The sequence below is a fragment of the Pseudopipra pipra genome, chromosome 5 (assembly GCF_036250125.1).
Source record: "Pseudopipra pipra isolate bDixPip1 chromosome 5, bDixPip1.hap1, whole genome shotgun sequence".
Lineage (NCBI taxonomy): Eukaryota > Metazoa > Chordata > Aves > Passeriformes > Pipridae > Pseudopipra > Pseudopipra pipra.
In genome coordinates, this window is record NC_087553.1 from 69,657,683 (window position 1) to 69,684,673 (window position 26,991).

At 44.5% G+C, this 26,991-nt stretch overlaps 1 protein-coding gene and 2 long non-coding RNA genes across 7 annotated transcripts in view; 2 read left to right on the plus strand and 1 right to left on the minus strand.

The window, feature by feature from the left end:
- Positions 1-12: 12 nt before the first annotated feature.
- LOC135415035 (uncharacterized) lies at positions 13-20,820 on the plus strand. 3 transcript variants are annotated; one of them, XR_010430946.1, is made up of 4 exons: positions 13-454; positions 663-870; positions 1,009-1,781; positions 18,866-20,820. It is a non-coding gene; the product is annotated as an uncharacterized LOC135415035 (long non-coding RNA). The 3 variants fall into 3 exon arrangements; XR_010430947.1 differs by having other exon boundaries at positions 1,633-1,781; XR_010430945.1 differs by having other exon boundaries at positions 663-1,781.
- A 100-nt stretch (positions 20,821-20,920) lies between these two features.
- LOC135415034 (uncharacterized) overlaps positions 20,921-26,991 on the minus strand; it is a 621,260-nt gene continuing 615,189 nt past the window's right edge. The window contains exon 2 of the long non-coding RNA XR_010430944.1: positions 20,921-21,911. This is a non-coding gene — a long non-coding RNA (uncharacterized LOC135415034). The remainder of the gene's footprint in view (positions 21,912-26,991) is intronic.
- USP6NL (USP6 N-terminal like) overlaps positions 22,345-26,991 on the plus strand; it is a 117,327-nt gene continuing 112,680 nt past the window's right edge. Inside the window, exon 1 of one of the 3 annotated variants that reach the window (XM_064656513.1) lies at positions 22,345-22,462. The gene's annotated coding sequence lies outside the window, so the exon portion shown is untranslated. Of the gene's footprint in view, positions 22,463-22,836; positions 22,919-25,333; positions 25,459-26,991 lie in introns of those variants that run through there. The other 2 variants (XM_064656514.1, XM_064656516.1) reach the window with 2 other exon arrangements.

Genomic DNA, 26,991 nt, shown 5'->3' on the forward strand with positions numbered 1-26,991 from the left:
GTGGCGCTGAGGCGGCCGTGTGGGAAAAGACCTCCCGGATCATCGAGTCCACCCCATGACCGAGCACTGCCATGTGAACTAGAGCAGGGCACCGAGTCTTTCCTTAAACACCAGGCCACGTCCAGTATTTCCTTAAATACCTCCAGGGACGGTGACTCCACCACCTCCCCTGGGCGGCCCATTCCAATGTCTAATCACCCTTCCCGTGAAGAAATTCCTCCTGATGTCCAGCCTAAACTCCCCGGTCCTCTTGTTGTGTTGGTGGTTGTCTGGGAGAAGAGACTGACCCCCACCCTCCCTTCAGGGAGTTGTAGAGAGCAATGAGGCGACAGAATCACAGAATTCACAGAATCACAGCGTCCTTAGGGTTGGAAGGGACCTCTGGAGATCATCCAGTGCAACTCCCCTGCCAAGGCAGGGTCACCTGGAGCAGGTGACACAGGAACACATCCAGGTGGGTTTGGAATGTCTCCAGAGAGGGAGATTCCACAACCTCCCTTGGGCAGCCTGTTCCAGTGCTCTGCCACCCTCCATGGAAAGAAGTTCTTCCTCATGTTGAGGTAGAACTCCTTGTGTTTTAGTTTATGGCCATCAGGTGTGTTGTCGTGTCATTCCCCCCCCCTCCCCCTGAACCTCCTCTTATTAAGGGTAAACACTCCCAGCTCCCTCAGGTGCTCGTCTTCAGACTTGTGCTCCAGACCCTTCCCCAGCTTCGTTCTCTTCTCCGGACACGCTCCAGCACCTCAATGTCCTTTGTGTCGTGAGGGGCTGAAAACTGAACGCAGGATTCAACGTGTGGCCTCACCAGTACCAAGTACAGGGGGATGCTCTGCCTCTTGTGAAAGATCGCTTCGAGGCCAAGAGTAACTGGTATGGGATGAAATTCAGTTCTGTGGGGCTTGGGGTCATATACTTAGGAATTAATAAGATTGTAGTTTACTCACTGGGAGCTCATCATCATAGTCGTGGTCATGGAGTAGACCTTGTGTGTTCTAATTGATTCCACAGAGTCAGTCTGTGGCCCCTATGATGCATGCAAGAAGAAGAAGAAGAAAGAAAGGCAAATATGATTTTAAGAGGTGATTTGGTGATTTTAAACTTCAAATGTGATTTTAAATTTCAAAGTATTTTAGAGATATATATCCACAGCTTAATTATTGCTTATGCTTCTGGTCGCCCACATTCCAGAAGCCAGGCTAAAAGAGGGGCAGAGAGAATGGAAACAGCACAGAACAGACTCTATTATGAGGGATGAGGGGAGTGTTGTTCCTTGAGTCCAGCAAGACAAATACGAAAGGATTTATGGCTGCTGTCTTGAGGACAAGCATTTGCCATCTGAGAAGACAAAGAGGAAGCTCAGGAGGCTTCTAAAGGGGGTTATATGATGTCCCTGCCTGGGTTACCAGAGGATTGGATCTGGGAAAGTGGGTCCCTCTGCACTGATATTTCTGCTGAAACCCAAAGCTCTCCTTTGCCAACTGCTGGCACGATGCATAGTAAGTCTTTCTAATTTGAGAAACACACGACTCTTTGCAGACCCCAATTACTCAAAATAGGTCTTCCAGAAAATGTCACTTTGCAATATAACCTCTCCCATTTCTTTCACTCTTCTGTTCTCTGTTCACTCCCAAGAGCAATGACCCCTCCCTGTCACACCTGGCTCAGGCAGTCTCCTGGGAAGGGAGCAGCTGTGCGCGTGAGGCAGCTGGTGAACAACCTCATCTGCCAGGAGAGATGCTGACAGGCCCAAACAGCAAGCAGCCTTGTTCCAGGAGTTACAGGTACCCTAAAATGATATATGCCCAGCATATGTTCCTTGTAAATATAGATCTGTGCTCCTGCTTCCTGACCTCCCTATTCTTGTGAGTTCTTGCCAAGTGCTTGTAGGTTCCCAGATGTGTCTCCAGTTTTCATCAGTGTCTGTTGAACCCCTGCAGTTTTTCTGACTCTAGTGGCAATGGAGGCTTCTCAGTTCTGAGCATCAGCCTCATAAAAGAACCACTTGAATTTTGTGTTTAATAATATATTTATTTATACAAACAGTACCTTAATGTGGAGATGCACTTTCTGCTTACTGATTTTATACTGTCTAACACAAGCCCTCGGATCACTGGCTTTGTGGCTCTAATGTGAGAGCAACAGTGGGTTTGTAAACCTGTTTCAGTGTTGAAGGACACTGACAGGCTTGAGAGCTAATTCTGCTCTGGCCTTTCCCCAGTTGCCCATCTTTGTTTTCTCATGGTTGTTCGTGCCTCATGGTCATTCATTGAAAAGTTTTCCCAAAATTTGCTTTTAATATGTGATAGGAATCTGTAGCCAAAAAAAAAAATCCATTTAGAAGCAAATGAGATCATCTTAAATAGATCCCAGCAGTGTTCAAAGTCCCTGCTTGGTGTGGCAAAGGCCATCACATGGAGAACACTCAGGGAAGAGTTCCCAATCCCCTGCAACTCCAACCAGTGACCTCTTTCAAGCTTGTGAATACAACCTTATTTTTTTTTTCTTCCAGTGCCTTCTCTTTCTCCATCTGCTTGTCCTTTTTCTGTCCATCTCCAAGGAAAGAAATTTTTTTGGTCTTCTCCAAAAAGCTTATTTTTATATAGTGTTTCCAGCTCCCTGGAAATTCTGTTCTTTTTCACTTTGACTGACAACCTCATGTTTCCTTTCACACCCACCCCCATTACAGACTGTTTTTTTGGCTGCAGCTTCCCCAACGCATTTAGCAGACCTGCTGCTGCCTTCTCTGAGAAAGTACTGAAAAAAAACTTTTCCAATTTCAGGCAGATTTCCTTTTTATAGCATTTGCCAGCAGCATTGTGGTTATGGCTGAGCTCACAGCTCCAACTGGAGACAATTAGGAGCCAGGGCTGCAAGTACCAGACAGGGCTTTTCTAACCTTTAGCTGTATTGATCCTTCATGTAAAATAAAAAGGGAGATGAGGAGGGATATGATCCTTACAGAAACTTTGAGGGTATCACACTGTGCAGGAAAGCATGTTTTGAGATTCAAGTGTGCTCAGCTGCTGGGATCTCCATTACAATGTTGCTGAATAGCCTGCATGGACAATAAAGATACAGGATCCCTTTCTTTATGAAGCACAGGTATTTAATTGGGTCTTTATTTCCTTGGCTTTCAGTGATCCCAGAAGGGACATGCATCTTGCAGGAGCACCTGCTGTTATAAATAGCAGCTCATCCCAGGGCAAAGGCAGAACTTGTTGGGATGTGGCTGAAATGTAAACCATGTCCACATGCACATGTGGGAATGGGCAAATATATCCATAAAGACACTTCTAGCTATCAGTTGGAGTGCTATGATGAAAAACTGGGACTATTCTATGGAACATGGGCAGACACATCCCTGGCTGAATTTCATGCAAATTATTTCTCATGAAACATTGGCATTCCCAGAGGATCTTGTGACCTGCTTTTCAACGCTGCTGAAGGCATTCAAATCCCACTGGGAGCCAGAAGGGTTCAGCACCTTTAGAACTTAAGTGCTGCTTAATTCTGGTCAGGAGTGTAGTAGTTCCAGGATAACAGGGAGAGCAGGGCCCTGTTCTTGCACCCAAGCCAAAGAAAATAATTTATTTTCCTGCTTTGTGAGTTCTGCTAGCAAAGAGATAGACAAGTGCATCATGGTCTCTCTGATATGGAACCCTCCAGCACTGACTAAAGAAAAGGTGAAAAAAGATTTTACATTTTTGCTCCCATTTAGCCAGAATTCTGAGCTGAGTCCCAGCACCACATGATGGGTGCTGTCCAGGTAATATTTTTTACTGTATCCTGAGACTATTTATGTTTTCTGTATTCGTGTTGGGATAGAAATAGTACAGAAACTTCAGGAAAATACCCACTTGGGCTGGAATTTTCTAAGAGCATGAAACTAAGGGCACTTTACTTTGTCTACACCTGGAATTCACAAGACTTTGCTACCAAACCTCCTTTGGGTTCTAGCCTTGTTTTTTTTCCTTTGAAGAGATATTATTATACTTTAGTTAGCGAAAGACTAAGTAATACCTCAACCTTCTCTTTAGAAAGGCTTTAATTACTAAAAGTAGTAATTAAAAACCAGTTATAGGATTAAAGTCTGGGAGACTATCAGAAAAGTTTAGTGTGAGAAAGTAATTTTTTAAAAAAGAAATTATTGATTATTCTGATAAAATAAAGGATTTGAATTCAGTTTTAACTCCATGACTGCTACTGAGAATTTTTTAGTAACCTGTGAACCAGGCTAAACACCTGCCACTAAGGCTCAGATGAGGTCCTTACCTGGCAGTACTGCTGCCTCCTGCCACTACATTTTGCATTCCTTCGGCAAACGGTCCAGTGTCCTGTTTGCTTTCGATATTAGACATAAAGCCCTCAGTGTCAGTTCTGCTGCAAATCTTCGCAGATGCTGCTCCTCTGTCACTGTGTGGCAGCACTGCTCCGTGGAATGGACGCTACTTATTTTCCCTTCAGCCTGCGAACCAGGTGAACGACCCTTTTGTCACTACACCCATCCCTGTTCCTCTTTATTTGCTGTTTTTCTCTTATCCTCCCCGCACTCATCTTTTATCCTTCACTGTCCTCACTTTTAAAGCAATTTATCTTTCCCTGGCGTTATCTTTAGATTTTTTTGTATGTGCCTTCCAATTGTGAGATTCTCAAGATGTGAACAATGATCAAAATTACAAACTATATGTGAGGCTATAACAGGCTTGGAAAAAAGGTGGCATTCATTCCTGCCCTCCCAGCATCTAACCTTAGGTTCCCAATTTAGATAGTTAATCCTGCAAGGCTCCCTACACGATCAATAGGGACGTGCTCTCCCCCGCAGGGCTGGTCGGAGTGTCTAAATTAGCCGCCTGCTCCCAGTGCCTCTCCAGGCTGCTTCCCGCTCTCCTGCTCTCTATTGATTGCACCAGAGTCGGGGTTTAACCCCCGCTGGCAACTCAGCCCCGCGCAGCTGCTCCTGCTCCCTTCCTCCGAGAGGACTGGGGGGAGGGTCGGAGGGGTAAAAGTGAGGAAGCTTGTGTGTTAGATACAGACAGTTCATGGGGAGAGCAAAAAACGCAGAAGGAAAATCAAACAAGGAATTCATTCCTTGGCAGGCAGGTGTCCAGCCACCCTCAGGAAAGCAGGGCTCCATCGCTTGTAATGGTGGCTTGGGAAGACAAACACCATCGCTGAACATTCCCCCCTCCCTTCTTCTCCCAGATTTACGGGCCAACCATGGTGTCATAAGGTCTGGGATATCCCCTGGGGCAGTTGGGCTCATCTGTCCCAGCTGTGTCCCCTCCCAGCTCCTTGTGGACCCCCAGCCTCCTTGCTGGTGGGGCGAGGAGCAGTAAAGGCCTTGAGTGTGTGTAAGCTCTGTCCAGCAATAATAAAAACATCCTTGTGTTATCAACACTGATTCCAGCACAAATCCAAAACACAGCCCCATACAGGCCACTGTGAAGAAAACTAACTCCTGTCCCAGCCAAAATCAGCACAGTTGGGAGCCGAGGCAAACGGGTCAGATACCTCTTGCAGGTGGTGTGAGCATTCCCCTCAGCCACAGTGTACGTTTTGTACATTGGATTTGTACAGAAAGGTACAAGCACTGATCTCAGCCCAGGGACTGGGCTGGAAGAACAGAGGGCCAGAATCCTCCCAGCCTGACAATCCTCTGAGTGTATCTCAGGATTCACTTCCAGGTGTCAGTGTCTCTCTGCTGTGGTTACAGACAAAACCACTGCTGTGAATGAAGAGGTAAATTGTAGCTGCTGTTTGGGGCTAAGAGCAAAAATTTGGCGTAAGTAGTTTATACCTGTGAACAGCCATCGTGGCCTGGCTTTGCTCTCAGCCCCTTCTGCAAATGACAGTTCTCACCCTCTACCCACCTTGTCCTTCCCTCTGTAAGTAACTTCTTTTCTGTAGCAAAATATGTTGAATTTTCTGGACTCTTCCCGTTCACCTGTTTCCTGCCCTTTGGCCAATTTTCAGCTCGTTTCATTTTCTTTCAATCCTTTTCATCTCATAACAACCATCATATTAAAACCGGGGAAAATATTTATTTCTCAATAAAATTGGACTTTTATCCTATAAGAATACTGCATGAGAAAGACAGAACCCTAATAGTTAATAGTTCCTTGGCGGCACCACCACCATCAGAAGGCCCACAGACAACATCCTTCTTGGGTAGAAAGGTTTACAAAGTCCCAGAAAAAATTAGTTCAGTCAGGAGCTGAAGCTGGGCATGTCCATGCCAGACTGGGACAAGAGGAGGAGGAGGCTTTCATGTGTCCTCAGGTGAAACATTTCTTGCAAGGGGCTTGACCCAGAATGCTGCTCATTAATGGGTTGGCAGTGACTTACCTATCTCAATGGCCTGTATTTTACTTTATCTCACCTTACATCTTATCTCCCTCGTGCTGTGACAGATGTGGCAGCCATGAGGCAGGACCAGGAGTCACCAGGGAAGCTGCCAAGTGCTCATGTGTATTTTCTTTATGGTAGGAAATGCCAGGCAGCAGTTTGGGCTCAGGGTGTGCAGCTGGCCCTGATACTCTTCCAGTGCCCTTTTATCTTATCAAGGCCACACATGTTAAATTCACAGTGTGCTGGCACTAAGGAGGGGGCAATGGCCTGATCCAACACAGCTGTCCCATATTGTGGAGAAACATCCTGTCACTCTCTGTGTCAAAGTGCTCGTGATTCCTGTTTCCAGGCAGAGGAAACATTAATACACGACGAAGAAAGAAAATTGTTCTGTATTTAGGGAATGCTAACCCACACATTAAAAGGGGCATTTTTATAATAAAGAATTATTTTACTTCCGAAGGAAAAAAGAAGCTTCGGCAAATTATGTCTGCCAGTCCCCCAGATCTGTCAAGGAGATTGGAAGAGATGTTAAAGGTTGCAGGAAAAATTATTGCTGAGGAGAAAAAAAGACAGAAACAAATGCTTACCCTGAGGGAAAGGCTGCAGCAGAAGCTCAGGGATCATCTCTCTTGTGTGACCTGCCGACCGATCCATCAGCACCTGTGTGTCCATCGATCCTCAGCTCCTGGAGCCAGACCCAGCCCTGCCTCTCACTCAGAGAGGAGTTATGGGGTGTGGAAGGAAGCTGAGACACAGGGGGTTTGTGTATGTGCCAAACAGACACACTGAGAGAGAGGGATTACATATAAGGGGAATTTAGGGTTACTGTGGCAGTGCCTGGCAGAATTCAAATTAGCAGTAAACAGTCTTTGCTAGTTCTGTAATTGGAGAAGGAACCTGTGTTGCTACACCCCTAACACAACAGGTGTCACCAACCCTCTCACTCCCCACCGTTCCTCCCGTTCCTCCCCACCATTCCCAGAGCACACGTGCTGTGGTGAGAGGAGTTTGGGGTTCTGCAGGTCGAACACAAAGTCTGTGGCTCTTCTCTTATTCGAGGTGGTGATTTGGGTCTCCAGTGTCTGTCCAGCCTTCGCTGTTCTCAGGAGAGGTGGATACTGAGGATCACTGAGAACCTCAACCTGCTGTCAAATGTAGCAGGAGACGAATAGTCTGATCACATTGCCACAGGAAACCAAGCTAAAATAACCTTCATGATCATGTTAAACTCCTACATTTAAAATTACACTGCTGTTTTCATGAACAGCCTCCTGCACAAAAACAACTACAGTAACCTAGAGATTTTCATCATTATTCATCTGTTTTATTGAGAGCTGAACCAATTAGTACTGCAAAGATTCATAATATGGCAATGGACTTACAAATTACCAGTGAATATTTTAATGAACTAATCCCATTAGTGAATTTTTAGACTTCCATTTATTTTAAACAGCCAACTGACTAGTTTATCTTTGTTTTTATTTTCACTTTTTCACACCACTCGTGATAGAAACTTTTGCTTGGGTTTCACAAGGCAGCAGAAGAGAAACGTGCAAGCCAATTTCCACCTCCCTTTTCACCAGAGGCAAGGAAATCAAATGCTTCCTCAATTTACATCCTACTTAAATAAGGGTACATGATTTGTCCAATTAGATCTGTACAGTATGCAAACACGAGGGTTTGGCTAGGTCTCTTCCAAATAATGTAGTTTAATATATCACCTTTTTTTAAACATGGCCACCTGCATTTCTCCTTCATTGGTATTTACGTGCTTAGTTCTGGAGCAGGCAAAAGAAGGCCATTTCTAGGTAGTAATTTATTTAAATTTGGACTGCAGTGATCATTGTGCTTGTGGGTCCCTTCCAGCTCAGGATATTCTGTGATTCTATGACTTTTTTTTATTTCTTCTTTCAGAAGTACCTTTTGTGCTTAGTGTGTTCAGCTCTAGGAACTTGAGCACCTCAGCTGACACTGCTATTCCCAGCAGGAACCTTCAGGAAGATGAACAGCATATATTTGGACATCTGAGGCAAATGAAATATGATTCTATGAATTAATTATGGCTGTGAAGTTTTTCTAGTTCTTCATGTTTCTCATGAACGTGCACATTTGGTTGTTGACGGTGGCACAATGTTTCATTTGGATTGCTGAAGGTAGAAGAGTTTCTGACTGTGCAAGCCAGCTGAATCTCAGTCCTGCCTGAAGCTGGTGGCTGGATTCTTATAGATTTTACTGGCACCAGGTGTCCTGGACCTGGCACAGCAATTTTCAAGCATTGATGCAGTGGCATCTCATGACAGTTCATGAAGACTTACTTTCAGCTTTTGGCTATGCAGTGCTATCCAAACTGCATTGGAACCAGATGATCCTTTCCAACCCAAACCATTCTGTGATTCTATGATAATAATATCTGTGCAATCTCAGAGCCATAACAGCACAAAATGGAATTCAGACAGCACCTTGTATCCCCAAAACTGCAGAGCAGCCTAAGTACATAATTGCACAGCTTTTTGATACTGGAACACCAACTACTTTTCTTCGGTGCACATCAGCACTAATCAGCTGCCTAGGTCTGGACCAACCTATAGAAGTGAAATTACAGGGACATTAGGATGGTAAATCATTTATTACATGAGTGCCTAAGGCTGACAAAGTACAAGGCTCCCCACTACAAGACACTGTACTCCCTGCTCCAAAAATGCTCAGAGCTGCAGAAAAGCAGCTGAATGTATTTGTAAAGTGAAGGTTGTAATTTGATAGCAAGCACGTAGGTTATGTAGTATCTTGGTGATGTGGGAGTCAATTTGAGAACACCAACAGAAAGAAGAGAGAAAGGAGAAGAGATTCTGAAAAGAGGATTGTTGGGAGTAACAGTCACAGGAGTGGAATGAAGCTGATGTAAGAGGTTTTGAGCACAGGGGCTGGAACAAACACCCAGTGAACGTGGTGAACATTGAGCCAGCACTGCAGAGTGGTTCTGGGGGTGGTTGTCAGTCCTGCCTCAGCAGCTGCTCTCAGGGCTTGTTCTTCTCCGTCTGAGACCTGGCTCCCCCAGAAATGGGGACTGCTCTCACTATAGATGTGAGACAGAACATCTATAGTTTATTTTTTTCTCTTTCTGACCTTCCTTTTTAAGCAGATTTAAGGAGTGAAACACACAGAGTACACAGAGCAATGTTTGCAGCAATATGTTGAAAATATTGGCCCAGATCTTCAAGTTTAGGTACTAAAGCTGGGTATACACAAGCTAAACTAGAGCAACTCTAATGCTGGTTTTAAAGTAAATCTGGCTGCTCACAGCCTCATTGATCACATGATAGAAAACCAAAAATGTTTTGATGTCCCCTCGTTTCTTCACTACATCAGCTCTAGGCCACCTCAGGACTTGTCCTGCGCTGGGGGAGTTCTCCTGTAACACACTGTTTGTTTCTTCCATCTGCTCTTTTCTGCTGGAGCAGGGATTAGAATTTGTCTTGAGGAATCCCCATTTTCTTTTTATAGCTTCACACTGATTCACCATGGGAAGGGGTTCAGGTATAAGGAATGTTGCAGGCTGTGAACTACATCCTGCTCAGCTGCACACCTACGGCTTCCACTCATTTGTAAAAAAAGACTGACATGCATCCAAGAGGATAATTTGGTTCTGTTCCTGTTATTAGACCTGCATGACTTGAAATTACTCAGAAATAGTTTTCTGGCTCTTGGACACCTGTTATTATCATTAGGAGACTTTATTACTGTTTGTAGGAAGAGGTAGGATGTAGATGAAGAATAATTCTCCTCTCCATATCTTCAAGTCTAATGTTCCCTTTCCAGTTATGTCCAAACATGACAGCTGGAACAATAAAAGCCAGTCTCCTTTCTTTGTATGGACAGGTAATTTGTAGCTGCATTCTGTCCAAGATTCGGAATAAACCAAGAAGTGTGGGGGATTTTTTGACCTATTTCTTTCATCCAAACAATTCCCATATCCCAAAAGGAAATCAAATATTGTCCAATCCTCAACAAAACCCATAAAGAACAAGAGATTATTTTAATATATTTTTAAAAAAGGTGTACTTAGAAACGTCAGGTATAGCTAATCCAGCTGAGGGCAGGAGAATGCAGTGGATGAGTCCATTTCAGTGTCCCTTCCAGTTCTGTTTTCTATGATAATATGATTGGGAAGAGGGTAATTATCAGCAATATCCAGTGTGAACACAGGAGCACATTTGGAGTGCTGCCTGATTACAAGGTATTTGTCTGACACTCATTGTCATTGTATGAGAATGCTTTAATTAGCCTTGAAAACATTTAGTTACATAGACCATCTCTTGCAAAAATAGACTGTGCCTGATGTTTTTTACTCTATATAAATGCTAAGTGTTTAGCACATGAGTACACAATGCCACCACCTGAAAGCACTAAAACCTATAAATCCTTGATTCTCATTTGCAACAGAAATACCAAGAATCTTTAGGATTGTCGATGTAAACATTTTCTTGTCAGGAAGGATGAACAATGACAAAGTGTGTTTTTACTACTAAAAAATAGAAAATGAGCTTATAATCATAAAAAGGACAAGTGATCCCAATCTATTTCTACAAAGGCAGATCCTGTTCTGGCATCTGAGCAGCTGAGTAGGAGGTATGTGTATATTTAAAGGCAAGATACCACACAGACAGAGCACATTCCTGTTTGGTTCTTATACAGGTTTATACTCAGTTCTCAGAGCACTTCAGATTATATTTTCCAAACACTCTACTTCTCTCCATTTGCTTCATCAAAGTCATTCAAATGTGGATTTTGAACCTGTGTTTCCACAAAGTTGGCTGGAAGCAGATTCATTTACCTAATGTAAAGGTTAGACTCAGCCAGCAGATTAAGACACCTAAATTTAGGTGTCTGCACGTAGGTGCTGACCTGGGATCTGGCTGTCACAGGCACTGGGGGCTTGTCAGCTTGAGAGGGCTCAGGATTCACTGACTGCTGCTCACACCTGAGCAAGGACTCATGGAGTTCTTTCCCAGTATAATCAATGGAGAGCTGGTCAGTGGAGCTTAGAGTGGAATCAATCCAGTCACCTGTAAGTGTTTTATAATGAGCTGCCTCGTGCCCTCAAGCCCTTTGAGTGCCCTCCAGCACCCAGGGTGGGAGCCCAGACACCTGGTTTGCATACAGGCACAGACATTGCAGACACCTCAGGTTAAGTGAGGTCCATCCCACCTGGAGTGGAGACTGGATGTGGAGATCCTCTGGGCTGACTTCCTGCAGGAAACAGGCTGTAGGACAGAGTTCAGCAGCCTCTGGACAAGCAGTGTCACAAAACCAGTGGTTAGATACACTTGTGGCCCCACATACCTACAGCTTCTCCAGAGCCTCTGCACATGCCAGGCTTTTCCCAGCTCTCCCACAGATTCTAGACAAGGAGGAAAAAGATCCTTTTATGCACAATAAAGGTGTTGGAGGGTCACCAACGATTCCATCTTCCTATGGAAAAGACTTGGGTGTGACTGGTGCAGGACACAACACGATTGTGCTTTTCTATCTCAATGCAGATGTTCCAGAACAAAATTACAAGGAAAGGCTGATGCAGCTTTTGTGACAGATATCCATGACTGTATGGCAAGTCCAGGATGTATTTGAAGTGACACATTTTGTGTCATTTAATTAACTGATACTGTGGCTATGTTGGTACTGCCAGAGGATTTCTAAACTCTTTGTACCAACTAATTTTAGGTTAGTTAGTTTTTTTAATTAAATTTTTAAAAAAATTAATTAGACATTATATATGTAATTAAAATATATAAAATTAGATATAGAATAAAAAAATTAATTAGACAGTACAATGAACTTACTCCATTTTCTATATTTTCCCAAATTCAGATTTCACCCTTTATCATAAGTGAAGCAGGAGCAGCACTATGTATTTTCCATTACCTCCTCCCTTGCTTCTAATAAAATTTCAACTATGGGTCAAATCCTTGGCTAGAAATTCTATACAGAGCAGGATCTGCCTTGTATAAAAAAGTTACAAAAACAGGATGTGTTTTATTTGACTGGAGTGAACTTGATGGTCAGGGGTCATTTTCATTTAAGACACATTTTTTCACATGGTTTTCAAATGTATTTTGTTTCTTAAATGACAGCAAAAATAAAATGCATTTTTCTCAGCATTTTTTCTTAAGGATCTCAAGGCACTTTGCTGGAAGTAATTTGCTAAATCTTGCAGCCTCCCTATATAGTGAATATGTCACTGCTGGCCTTATCTGCTTTCTCAGCTTTCAGGCTTATTTCCCTCCAGTGGGAGGGAAGACCCTGAGTGCTTTCCAATCTGGAATTATTAAGAGGACAGAAACACCATATATTTTTATGTACAACTTTTTTTTTCTCCCTATTACTTGTATTTTTCTTCATTTGTCTTCCCAAACTGAAAGCTTGGTAAAGGATTCTTCCTTTATTTCACCAGCATGTTGTTCTTTTCTCTCGTTTTCAGCTCCTCCCCAGCAAATCTCCGGTTTGCCCTGTTCCATTCATCCCCTCTGGAAGGGTTTTCAAGTCTTGAAAGTTCACCTCAGGAAGATTTCATAATAAGAACTTAAGGAAAATAATATAATCTTGCTTTAAAACACTTCCTTCCTCTGTTTTGCTGATGAATTATAACAATTCACAATACCATCTGGCCAGCAACTGGTACAGAACTTATTTCATTGTTTGAACTGTATTTGTGTCTTTTGGTTGTAGAGCACATACCATAACATGAGGATTCCCTCGCTGCTCTTTTGTGATCAGACGGACCCAGACTGCAACATGAGATCAAGATGTGCCCAAATGTCTGGAACTGGGCTAGAAAGAGCCTTGGCAAATGATCTGCAGCCTTACAGTGAATTAGAACGTGAGTCCTGTGGTGGAGGGCAGAATGCAGGTCTGAATTTTCAAGCTTGATCCATTTTCTAAAATCAGAGGAAAATATGAAGAGAAATCCAACCTTCTCCTTCTTAGGGGGATTTTGTAGAAACTTCTTAAGCTTGTAGATTGAATTCAAAATGAAAAGGAACCTGTTTTCTGAATCCAGTTTTGACATAACTCAGGATAATAAAAATAGAGCTGGACAAGAAGTCTTGAAGAACTTTCTACAGTCCCAGTTTTGAGGAACCTCACAGCACAGTTCAGGATTTGGGTGGTGCTCTGGCCCAAATCTAGGAAGGACAGCCTTAATTCCAAAACCTAAGTGACCAAATCAGCTCTGAATTTGATCACTCATGGATCAGGAGTGCTGGTGGTGATGTGGTGGGGAAGTACCACACCTGAGCTTCCCACCAGATCCCCTGAAGCACTTAATGCATGAGGTGAGTGAGACCTCAGGGCTTTCTAGATCCTCCTTCCAAGTACATTTGGAACACGTGAACATCAGACTTTCAGTACATAATTTGAGGCCTGATTCAATGTGGATCATAAGGTGGTGCAGTGAAACTACAACTTCTTGTCCTACAAAGTTAATTCAATTAACTTGTGCAGTTTTGAAAGACTGTGAAATGAAGAATTACTCAAAACAGTCTCTAGTGACTATGGATGTTCTTACAGCCCTTACTGGAAGGTGAATGTTATGGTGTAAATGTACAGACCATTCAGCAGCAGGCTTTCACTGTCTGCCCCATGAGCAGATAGATGTCAGTTCTCAGTGTCTGTGCTGCTCCAGGCACAACCTTGCTGACCAGCATTGTGTTTGCTGTTGATTTTTTGATACAAGATCTCTTGATTTCCAGCCTTTTCATAAGCTGTGGCCAGACAATAAGAGGCAAAGGCCAGCATCACATTAATGACAGAGGGTGTAAAGTTCTTAGAATTTATTTTTAGTTCACCAAACCATTCTAGGCCTCAGGGTTGGATTATTTAAAGTGAACGTTGCTGTACACCCAACACATGATATTTTCTCACATGTTGCCTCGCTCCCACATGCTCATGCACTTCCATGTGAACTCCAGCATATTGCAAAGCTGTGTCGTATTCTTTTAATTTTTACACTGAAGGATTTCAAATGGAACGTAACATAATTAGATTACTTGTAATCTCTTCCCATTTTGATCCCATTCTCAGGAGTGTTTGCAAAGGAGCTTACTCGAGTCTTAAATGCACAACTTTAAATCGCACTGACGGAGACGAACAAGAGCAGGACGCTCTTAGGAAAACATCCTGATGTGCAGGACAAAGCCCCGTGGCTTTATCCAGTGAAACAGGAGTCCCCATTGGCAGTGTCTGCTTCGAAATCCTCGACACACAATTTTTTAAACTTCTGCACAAAACCTATAACAAGTTGATTCTGAGTCTTTCCTTATCCATTTCTCCCCTGAATCAACACAAACTCCCATTAATACCTGCTCGTCCCGGGGCTCCCGCAGAGCTCTGTCGTTTCTATTAAGGTGTCAGCCATCGAGATAAACTGCAGTTCAGAAGGGTTTTCAAACAGCCATCACCTTTCTGGGAGTACATTCAAAGAGATTATGTGTTGCCAGACAGCAAGTCTTGTCAGGTCAGGGCAAAACAACATTTTAAGCCGATTGGCTCATATATCTCAAGGTATGTGTGTCCTTGCACAAATTCACTTTCCCCTCAACCCAGTATTTAAGAAAATCCACCTTTCATGATGTTGATCGATCTGAAGTGTGGTCAGACTGAATCCTGCTTATTATCTTGAGGTTACGGAAGGAGAAATAACTCCAGATGCGATAGTAAATTATTGGATTGTAAGGAAACTTCGAGAAAATAGCCTGTTCTTTGGTGGTTGATACCTCACCTTTCAGAAAGCTTTTCTTTGCATAAAAAGGATAAAGCATGCTTACACTCCAAAGGTATTTGCCAAAAGTTTGGGAAGCTTCACCCTGTTTTACAGACTAAAGCTGGCTTTGTTTGCCAAAGGTGAGGGGTGCCTTTATCAGCAACGGTGGTTGTATGCAGGGACTGTGGCTCCCTGAAACTGGGTACCTGGTGTAAACACCAGCCCCAGCAGGATCTGTGAGCACATCTCCTTCATGGGCCAGGAATGTGAGTTACCTCACGCCCCATGTTTGGGTATCCTGGGTGCCAGTTGTGCAATGGCCCCTTCCTGGGAAACAAACTCTGCTCCTCACAGGTGTGAAACAGCTTGGCCACCCTCTCCTTGGCTCGTTTCACTTTATGGTTCCATATGGGCTTGGTTAGGGAACAGATAAGTGCCATAGGACTTCCATTTCCCTGGCAAGCTATTCCTGCAGTTAAGGCTTCGTAGGAAACCTTCACTCTGCTTAACAGGAGGCTGGACCGAACACAGATGGCTCAAGGCAGAGGGGGAAGGAAAAAAGCAAAGCCCAACTTGCATCCCCCATTTCACGTTGTGCTACATAAATTCTGCATGAGCAGGGAAAAACTCTAAATGCCACATTGCTGGAAAAAATGATTTTGATCTTCCACAAGGAGCTTTACCTGATCGAACTGAACATATTTCTCCTCCATCAGTCATTTACTCTTCTCTGCTCATTTCAGCAGCAAATGGAAAAGGTCATAAAGATTTAACTTTTGCACTACATTAGACAAGTAATTACACCTTTTGCAGGATACACTATCACAGCACAGAGCATTGACACATTTTATTACAGGCTCCCATTTTCATTTGCTTGTAACTTCATGAAAATGAATCCCTTTGAGGATTTTAAATTTGTTGGTGTTTAAGAAATGACTCTATTTCTGTTAACTTTGAGTTACTTTTGACACGCTGGTGGTTATGGGTGACTGATAATAAACTTTAATAGTGACTGTACTCTGAACACTGACTCTATAAAATACTGTCATGAGACTCCTGGTTCTTTGTCTTGCTGTAACTCTACATCAGATCTGCAGTTTACAAAAACATATCTTTCAGCTACTGTCCTGGAAAACCACAAAAGATGAAGCTGATGCTTTGTTTTGTTGTGCATCATTGCCAATAAAATCTAATCTTCTGTCTTCTTATCCTTCCTTTTCTTCCTCTGTTTTATGTTCTACTTTTCCTTGATTTGAAAGCTGTATGATTTGATTACAGCTTTTCCCTCTCTTTCACCAAATCCCTTCTCCTTCTGCTGTGGGAGCAGGATGAAATCCTGTTAACAAGAATCTAAAATTCAGATTCAGGAAAATACTCCACTTCATGTTTTAAACCCATCCTATGCTTCAGTTTAGATACGGCCACATGTGCCTTCTTCAGCCAGGCTTTTGTATTTGCTGTGCACAGTCATCTTGTATTGTCTGTGTAGTCAATGCAGAAAAGGATCTCTGGGAAGTTCTATGATGTGGGATATACAGGGAAGTGACACATTTTTGGTGTTGGGCATTTTTTCAGTTCACTGAAAAACTACTTGGTATTAAGGAGACATTTTTAAAAGGTTTCTTTGTACTGTGTATTAAATGCTGTTCCATGTGTACTTTTCATAGATAAAGAGTATTGAAACCTAAATCAACATATAAAAGGGGAGAGAAAGAAATGAGAGAGTACTGATGTAACAGAAAGAATAAGACAGAAGGATGTAAATGGGAAAAGGCAAGAAAATGCTAGAAGAGACAGAAAATTTGGGAAAAAAGGAAGGAGATCAAGAAAATCTGACAGAAATATGCCCTTTCATCAGGCAGCAAGCACTGCACACATTCAAGTCTGATTCCCATGGCAGGAGTCACCAAAAGCAGGAAGAGAGGCCTGAATGGGTGAAACCTGAACCTCTGCAAACCAAGGGAGCCTGCAGACAATGGGACTGGGTGAGGGCAAGGGAACAACCCCAATGGAAAGGAAAACAGTCCTTTAGGCAGCCAGAAAAATGACATCAGCACTCAATAGTGAAGCAAAGGGCAAACCCTCCTGCTCCCAGTCCCACTCCCATCCCTGCTTCCAGCACAGCCCTTCCTGTGCAATGCAGTGTTTCCAGATCAGAGGGTGGCTGATGCTGTACAGGCAAACCTCTGCCTAAGTCATCAGTTTTGCTCCTGGAAATGTCCATGGCATGATCAGGCAAGTGATGGGCTGGAAGTAACACCTGAAACAGTCACCCACCACTTGCATTTTGGGGAAAGTAAATGAAAGCAAACCCGGCAGGTGGTACAGCAGCTGAGGGCATTTAAGCTTATAAAATATTGATGTCCTTCATGATACTGTAAAGAATAGCCATCTGCCAGCTATTGTTCATAGTCCTATAGCACTTCATCTCAAATCGGGTATTTGAAGTGATAGCCTTTGTAATGACTACAGTAGGTTTCAGAAGTGACAAGTCTCAGAGGTTGAACAGGCAGATGTTTAAATTTAAGACTAATAGACAGGTTTGTGTTTGTTGGATACCTGCAGGATCTTCTGAGCCGCTCACTCTCCAGGTACATGCCTGTGCATAAATGGTTCGTATTTTGAGTGACACAGAAAAACCCCCATTAGCTCATGTGCCTCGAAAACGATCTGCAAGCAGCAGTGGAAATGCCATATGCCACAGAAAATATGCTGGAAATCCTACACACCACAGAAACTAAGCCAAACCTATAGCACAAACACAGCTTGGAAAAGAATAGTCCAAAACCAGTTTTAAAAATTATTTTAGGACTAAGAAAATTCTACTAACTGCGGTCTTTTCGGTTCACAGAATGCATAATTTTGTAAAGCCAAAGTCAAGCTCTTCAGGGCTGTAGCTGTGCCACCAAATCACAGAATGGTTTGAGTTGGAAGAGACCTTAAAGATCATCTAGTTCCAACCCTCCACCATGGGCAGAGACATCTTCCCCTGGACCAGGTTGCTTCAAGCCCAGTCCAACCTGGCCTTGAACACTTCCAAGGATGGGGCATCCACAGCTTCTCTAGGCAACCTGTGCCAGGGCCTCACCACCCTCACAGGAAAGAACTTCTTCCTTACATCTAATCTAAATGTGCACTCTGTCAGTTTGAAGCCATTCCCTCTTGTCCTGTCACTCCATGCCCTTGTCAGAAGTCCCTCTCCAGCTCTCTTGGAGCCCCTTTAGGTACTGCAAGGGGCTGTAAGGTCTCTCCAGAGCCTTCACTTCTCTGGGCTGAACAACCCCAACTCTCTCAGTCTGTCTCCACAGGGGATATGCTCCAGACCTCTAATCATGTGTTCGTATGTGAATTTATATGTTTAGCCCAATGGACTGACTCAGGGAGGCTGCCTTAGGGTGCCTTTGCACCACAGGATGGTGCTCCAGAAGTTCTTGGGACTTCCAGTCCGCAATTGCCAATTCAAAGCCCGGGTCATCAAATTCATGCCCTTGTCCCATTGCTGGGCAGGCCTCCCAGGGGAGGAAGCTCATGGATACAGTGAGAGCAGGCTGTAATCACTACCTGCAGACAGACAGATTTAATTCCAGATGTTGCAGTTGGCTCACAGAACTCTGCACATGTGCTTTGTGTTCTGCTTAATTTTTTAAAATGCTGTTTTATTGAAGAGAATGGGTTTCATAAGCCTTGTAGCTAAAAATACCCCAGAGGGCAAAGCACACCGAGGAATGGCTGCTGATGGGAATCTCGTTGCTTTTGCAGCATGAATTCCTGTGTTCCTTTGGAGTCCAGCGGGTCTGTGAGGGAAAAGCTGTGCTGGGACTGGGATGGCACACGAGGAGACTGACCAGGACTGTCTTTACCCCCACCAGGTAAGTATTTTTTATTGGATATCCATGAGTGGATATCCACCTTCTGGGTCCCCCTGAGCGAGAGAGAGTGTGGCTTTGGGTCGTCACTGTTGTCTGTGCAGTAACAACATCCCTGACTGCTACACTGAACCTGTCAAACCTCACTGGAGTGGTGTTGTGATTACCACTGTGGTTAATTAGTTTTGGCCATTGGTTTTGGTGGGGACTTAAAGTTTGACTGAGTTGCTGCCTGCACAAAGCTGTCTCCCTGTACCCCTGTGGTGCATCCCAATGCACGCTCGGTGCAATGAGGTGTTAGTTTGCACCAGGTTCAGTATCTTCACTTCTGGGGCTCCAGACCCAGCTGAAGGTGGCTGCAATATCTGAACTTCAAGGTCATCTCCTGAGGTGACCCCTGAATGTTCCTGCCATTAGCAGATACTCCTGGTTCAGAAAGGAATTTTAAGGAAAGGTTGTAAATGTGATTCTAAATGTCTCTTACATGTTTCCAACTGAAGTTCACACTTGGTGAGCAAGCTGCAGGTTTTCCAAGTAGAGAGCAGATGGACTGGACCCAGGCAACTTCTCCACCGTGTATCCCACGCTGCTCACTCTGCCCACGTGACATGGAAGATAAATTGGTACGCTGGGAGTCTCATGAAGCCTGTCAGCATGGGGTCGGCTGGCAGGCTGCACACAGGACCAGTTTAAGGACAGTGTAGATACAACAGTGTAGATACAACATGGAGAACCATGTGAGGTTTCCCTGCTTCCCAAAGCACGCTCCTGGCAAAGAGCACAGGCACAGGCAGCGTCTCTTTATGTTCTTGGGATGCCACATGGACCTTTAAGCATTATAAATAACAGTGACTGGATACACTTTCTCAGACTAAGAACTGTGATAAAAAACAAAGTGTTGCTGGAAATGATATTGCAGGATTTGTATGTGGGAGTAGTGATAAAACAAGTATGATCCCACTGTCAGCCGCTTGGAAAGCTGTGATTTCAGAACTGTTCCACATCCCAGTTATAGTGGTGCAACAGGAAACAAAGAGCATATGGGGAAACAAAACCGATGATCTACAGTTTGAGAATGCATGAAATAGAAATGAGATGGTTCTGATGAAGCAGGGAGCTCCCTGTGGAAGACATTCATCTTAACTCATTAGCCATTTGGGGAGGAAACAAATCCCTAGCTGGCAGAAAGCTAAGTAATATTTTTATATCCCAACACCTTCTAAAATTTTTAAAAACACAATTAAGTCTTGAAATTGGAATAAGCCAGGTCCGACCACAGCATCCCTCTTGGGATCGATGGGATACTGATAGGTTAGTTAATCACAATTATTTTCTGAAATGTATTGCAAAGCAATACATTTCTGGTTTTTGTTACAATTTCTCTGCACAAGGAGAGGAAATTTGGACAAAAGCAATCTGGGCTGCTCTGTCTCACTGCCTTTGGCCTTTTTCTCCTACATGAAATGGGTGTCACATGCAGCCATGCTCATGCCCAGCATGTAGATTTCCCACATTCCTGGAGGCAGTGAGATGTGCTGGCATGGGGATTACGTGTACCAGGGGTGATACTTCCAGTTTTTCCAGAAGTAACACTATTCAAACTCTTTTTCATCTAAAATAAGAGAGAACTATGAGGACAGAAAGCCTATTAAAAATGGAAATATCTGTGGAGATTTACTGATCTTTTGCTAACCAGTCAATAATTATTTAACTCATCTAATCTGTCCTGGAGTAATGGAGTAATGTGTTCTACAAATTGTCATGAAATGTCCTAAGATTACAAAATTTAATAAAAATTAATATTGGAAGTCGAGAACCCCACAACTCCTAGTGCAAGTTGTCTGGAATTGCCTATTTTAAAGTGTTTATATTTTATAGATTATGCTAAATTCCTTGGTTAGTATTTGAATAGAAACTGTTTAAATATAATTGTGGCTCAAACACAGGATTGTTTAAAACACTCAAAACATTTATTTACAGGACATTGCTCTGTTTTTCTATCGTTACTGGACAACTTTTGGTACTACATTTTAGGCACTGTTTATTTTAATTCTGCTCTGAATGTAACACCCTATTTTATTGCCACTCCAAATTCCCTCTTAACCACAACAGTTTTGTTTTCAAACCAAGATTTAAACCCTTCTGGTCACGACACTGCTGTGGCATTTGAGATGTCAAAATGTTAGTTGCACTGCTGTGCTTTCTCCCTTCCAGTTTTGTTTGTGACCGGCTCCACTGCCCCATGCAAAGCACGGGGATGTAAATGCACCAGGAATTTGCACACAGGGAGTGGGAGCACTTGCTTAAGGAAGAGGCAGGGCTGGGATCAAAGCTCTTGTGATGGGTGCAGGATGCCAGGAGAGCTGGAATGAGCAATATAGCCCATCCCACAGAATCACAGAATGGGTCAGGTTGGAAAGGACCACAGTGGGTCATCTGGTCCAACCTCCCTGCTCAAGCAGGGCCATCCCAGAGCACACGGCACAGGATTGTGTCCCTGTGGTTCTTGAATATCTCCAGTGCAGGAGACTCCACAATCTCTCTGTCAATCCTGTGGTAGTCCTTGTCACACACAAGCCCGAGTTCAGCCATGGACCTGTGCTTCAACCCTCCTGTATCCAATGCTGGTGCTTTGCCAGAGAAAACCAAAACACACAACCACAGAATCGCTGGGGTTGGAAGGGACCTCTGGAGATCATCCAGTGCAACCCCCCTGCCAAGGCAGGGTCACCTGGAGCAGGCGACACAGGAACACGCCCAGGTGAGTCTGGAATGTCTTCAGAGAGGGAGATTCCACAACCTTCCTGGGCAGCCTGTTCCAGTGCTCTGCCACCCTCCATGGAAAGAAGTTCTCATGTTGAGGTGGAACTTCTTGTGTTTTAGTTTATGGCCATTGTTCCTTGCCCTGTCACTGGACACCACTGAAATGAGTCTGGCACCTGCCTTGGAGATATTTATGCATATTGATGAGATCCTCTGTCAGTGTTCTCTAAACAGGCCCAACTCCTTCAGTGTCTTCTCAAAAGAGAGATGCTCCAGACCCCTCATTACCTCTGTGGCCTCCGCTGGACCCTCTCCAGCAGCTCCTTGTCTTCCTTGTATGGAGCAGCCCAGACCTGGACACAGGAGAATGGGTTTCCATGATGGGGGTCTTCCATGATCTGGCAGCACAGCCACGATACATCTGAAGGCCACAAGACTTGCATTGTGTTTTCCCCCTTCTTTCCCCCACACGACGCCCTGTCCCGCTCTGCCCCGGCTCTCCCGGAGGGGCTCCGGGCGGACGCCTCGTCCCCAGCCCAAGATGGCGGCGGCGGGTCAGCCCTGTGGGAGGGGCGGGGGCGGGGAGGTTTCCATAGCGGCGGTGTCACACCGGGGCACTTCCTGGTCGGAGGCCGCCGGTCCCGGGGCAGCGAGCAGGGACGCGCCGCTGGGGAAGGCGGCGGAGGGAGGGAGGGAGGCCCCGGGAAGAGGAGGAAGCCGAGAAAAGGTAGGGGCGAGCCGGGACTTTGCTCCGGCCATTGTGCGGCCCCCGGGGTTGGCCGGCTGGACCCATCCATTGCCGGGGCGCGGGGGGGGGGGGCCGCGTGTGTGTGGAGATGCCGCGCCGGACCCTCCATTGAAACGGGCGGGTTCCTGCGGGCTGAGGGGAGGCGGGCGGTACCATCCTTCCCCAGGGGCGGGGGCGCGCACCCCCGCGGGGCCGGAGAGGTGGAAGAGGCGGGAGCCGGCTCCCGCAGGGTACTGGGGTGCTCCGGACTGTTCCACTCCCGGCGGAGGGGTTTGTGTCTGTGTGTGTCTGTCTTTGGAGGTTCCCTGCTGTGTCTGTTGGGGAGGGGGCAGCGTGCGGGGGGCTGTGAGGGGCCGGGACGCGGCTAAGCCAGGAGTGCTGAGGGAGCTCGGGGGAAGCCCTGTGGAGATGTCCCTGAGTCCCAGTGTAAGGCTGGTATGAGTTGAGGCGGCGGTGAGGGGGGCGCTTTCCTCAGGAGAGTGAGGGGCCACAGCCAGAGTGGGGCTGGGGCTGAGGGGCCTGGGGAGGTGTTTGGGGGGTCGGACACTGGAGGCCCCCTCGAGAAACCCCCTTTTCTGCCCAGGTGGGAGGCGGCAGTGCCGCCCCGGTCGGGAGCAGGGAGGATTTGGATGGCTGAGCCCTTGTTTTAATCTGACTTTCTGGCACCGCCGCTCTCCCTGTACCTGCTCCCTCTTCTGTTCTTTGTAATACTTCAGGTATGTGGTGGGAAGTGCCAGGCTGGCCGTGCTGGGTTGGGACAGAGGGGTCCAGAGTCCTGTGGGCTTCCCCTGGCTGTGCCGAGCCCGGGGGTCCGTGTCCCTCTCCCAGCCCGGGGTCTCCGCTGGGACTGCCAGCGAAGAGCCAATTCTCCGATGTTTTGTGTTCCTTCTGTGGCGTGGATGGCTGCTTGTAGGAAACCACCGAAGCCATTGAACTACCAGCTGAATAGAGTCAAGTGGTGACTTAAAAGTCGCTCTCTCCGAACTCCTGTACCAGTTGTTCGCCCTCGTATGCTCGAGAATAACTTTCTTTGTGCCATTTGCTGCTTGGAGGAGGCAGCTGCGCTGAGGGCTGGCTGCGAGGGGAGCCGGTTTTCAGCTTTCACTGAATTACAGTGGAGTGAAAAATCCCACATCTGCCCCGTTCACAACAAATGTATCTTGTGGAGGATCAGTTCAATTAGAATAATTCCATTAAATAATTGTTTTCTATGGTTTTCTGGCTTGCTGCCTGCCCTGCAATCTAGAGCTGCCGTGTGACAGTCGAAACTCCAGCTCTGCCAGGCGTGTGTGTGTATTAAACGCGGCGGCCAATGAGCAGCGCCTGAAACTAAAGGCGATTTGCCTCAACGCTTTGTAGTGTAAATATTCCTGCCACGAACAAAGGAGGGTGTGTCGCTGGACTTGTTTCATTTGTACTTCCATGTGCTTCCTCATTTGTGGCCAGTCAATGATTCTGTGTGGGTTCTGAAACAGTAGCAGTCTCACTTTGTTGTGAATTGTGCCCTTCGCGCTGGCTTTGGGTATTTTTCGGAGCTGGGATGCTCAGAATCTTGGTGCTGTGTTAGGGATTTTTATTGTGTTCTTTTTAACAGCCGTGCTCTGAAGTGACTTAGTTTTGCTCTTTTTAAACTTTTGTTGTTACTGATTAGGCTTTGAAGTTAACTCAACTTGGATGCAGTGTAAAATGAGTATTTAGTAGAGCTGCCTTTTAACCAGCTGTTCTTTTGCCCTCTGATTATACAGCACAGAAACCAGCAATTTCAGACTTAATGTTCTGCCAGCCAGCTATCTATACATCTCTAAAACATGTGCTTCTGAAATCTCTGTATTTGTTTTCTGTGAGGGGCCATAACATTTAATTTAAAGAAAAAAGTAAATGACAGTAAAATACTGATTTGTGCAAGGCAGGCTCTCTTCAGGCTATTTTGTCTGTGTCTTTAAACAGTGGAGGAGCACAGGAGCTGCTCCTGTGATTTCTGATTCTTGGGAACTGGGGATATAAATTCTTAGTGTTAACTCCTTAGCATCTAAGTTAAACAGATACTACAATAACATACACACTGGCTAGACCTGAATCTTTAATTGCCAATTTAAAGGGAAATCTTTTCTCTGGATCGAGTCATAGTGCATAGAATATGCTGTAATTTGCTTGCAATCTGGCTCATGCTAATTGTCCTGAAACAGAGTATTGGGTAAAGAAGGAGACCTGGCACTGGGTGTGGAAACAGGTCATTGAATGTCTTATTAGTGTGGGTGAATTTGAAGTCGCAAAGAGCTTCCCTCAGTTCTGGTGTTTCTTTCAAATCTCGGTTAAAATGCCAATAGTTTCACAGCTACTTCAGGTGAATCCCCCCGAGGGCTGGGAGATGTGTGTCAGTAGAGGAAACACAAGGCTTTGCTCTTCAGGAAAGGACAAGGATCAAAGTTATGTGTGGGTGGTTTTTTTCTTTTTTTCTTTTATAGCCTTGTTGATTGCAAGGGAAAGCACAGAGGGTGTCAGGCACTATGAATTAAAAGTTTTCCCAAGATTTGTCTTTCAGCAAGACACTCAACAAGTCATGGTTTGTCTTTCTCTGCTCTGTAGTGGTTGGTTGTGTTTCTGTGCAGGAGAAAACCCTCCATGCACTGGAATAAACCAGGTTGTTGGCTGAGAGAGCGAAGTGAAAACAGTTTAGTTTCTCCCACACTCCTTAGGAAAAGTGTTGATTTTGCAATGCAATATAAAGCAGGGACATTCTGATATTGACTTTCCAGTGCTGCTTGCTATTGCTATACTCAAAATTATAGATAAAAGATGAAAATTTCCTTTTATTTTTTTTTTGTGACTTAAGCACTTTCCAGTAGTCCAAGAAAATACCTGTCAGCGAAATGATCAAGTTGTTCACGAGGGAAATGGTATAAAGCACACAGGGTTTTTTTCTTTGAAATAACACTACCTGAATTAACCAGAAGTCTGCACTGGCTGATAAACAGGTACTGGCAATAGCTAAACAAACTATTTAGACACTGAAGGCACTGTGGGAGTAACACTTTATAGCTGGAAGCCGGAGTTGAGGTTGCTGTGGAGCGCTGGAACACTCACTTTTCATGGCCATGACACGTTTATAGGCAGCACATCACTGCTACATTCTCATCTCATTTCCTCGGTGTTACGTGACTAGGTTTTTATAAGAGATGTGCTGCATAATTATGCTATTATTAGCCTTAAGTGGTTTTCAGAGCTGCTGTTTTGTTTTTTCCTAATGAACAGCCTTTTCCTGTGCATACACACAGTAAAGTGTCGTGTAACACGATGTCTCAGAGCACAATATTGTTAGTTCATATTTGCAAAACTGAGGTGAGACTGTACCTTTGGAAAGTTGAGTAGGAGAGTCTGGTTTTTCATCTGGTTCTGCCTAAGAGTCAAGCAGAATTTGGGCCCAAAGACAGTGTGGGGCTCTGGTCAAAAGTGCTTTGGACCTGAGTTGAGGGCTGTCTGCTTGATGTCTTTGATGTTCTTAACATAAAAGCTGTTGTTAGTGCAGTAAATAATTAAACATCATGGAAGTTTTATTTGATCATTTTGACACCAGTAATCAAGAGGAAGCTGACAAGGCCGCAGTTTTAATGTTATGTTTTAACAGACACTTCATTTTTTATTGGGCTGTGTGTGCTTAAATATTGAATTTAGCAGCCATTCACACAGCACTGCCAGGGCTTGCAGTTCAGACTGTTCTTCAGTGACTGCAACTTCCCATGGCTTTGTGTTCCTCTCTGCCTGTTTAGAAAGTTTGCATATGGATTTCTCCAGCCATTTTCTTCCCCTGTTGAGCCTCTTCCCTCTGTTACTCATTCAATGCAAAAGGAATTGGTTGTAATTTTCAGTTTGCATCCTTACCAAAGGCTACCTTTTGGCAGTTGGATTTTTTTTTTTTTTGATGGTGTGTGGGTGGTTTTGTTTTTTAATTTTATTTTTATGTTTTTTAGAAAACTGGTTTTAGCAATTGATAGAGGAACCTTCTTGTGACGTGAATTCAGTCCTGGGGTAGTTCCTCTACTACTTTGCCACATGCTGTAAATCTAAATATTATGTGAAGACATAATTTAGGAAAATTAGATCACATATTTTGTCTTTTTGCATTTTATGTTGCTTTTTGTAAAGCATGAAGGGATCAGGAGAGTTGAGACTTGCAGTCTGAGTCAGCACAAGATATCTGGCTGAATTAGCACAGGTGGTCAGGTTCAGCAAGTTCTAAAAAGAGGAAATAAATCACATAATATTCCCTAATTTACAGATACTCTCTATTTGTGCAGGTATTAGAGAAGAATTCTTTATAGCTTAGTAGATATGTTTTTTTTTTTTTCATTTCAGCTGCGAGGTGAAGTTACTTTTGTTTAGCTGTTCTATCAGACTTGTATAAACTTGCTTTTAGCAGCAGGATGGAGATTATATAATAAATTTTTCAAGATGTACTTGCTGTGCTGTCGTTGGTGGAGATGAAGCCTCTGTGTTTGGCTTGGGGAGGG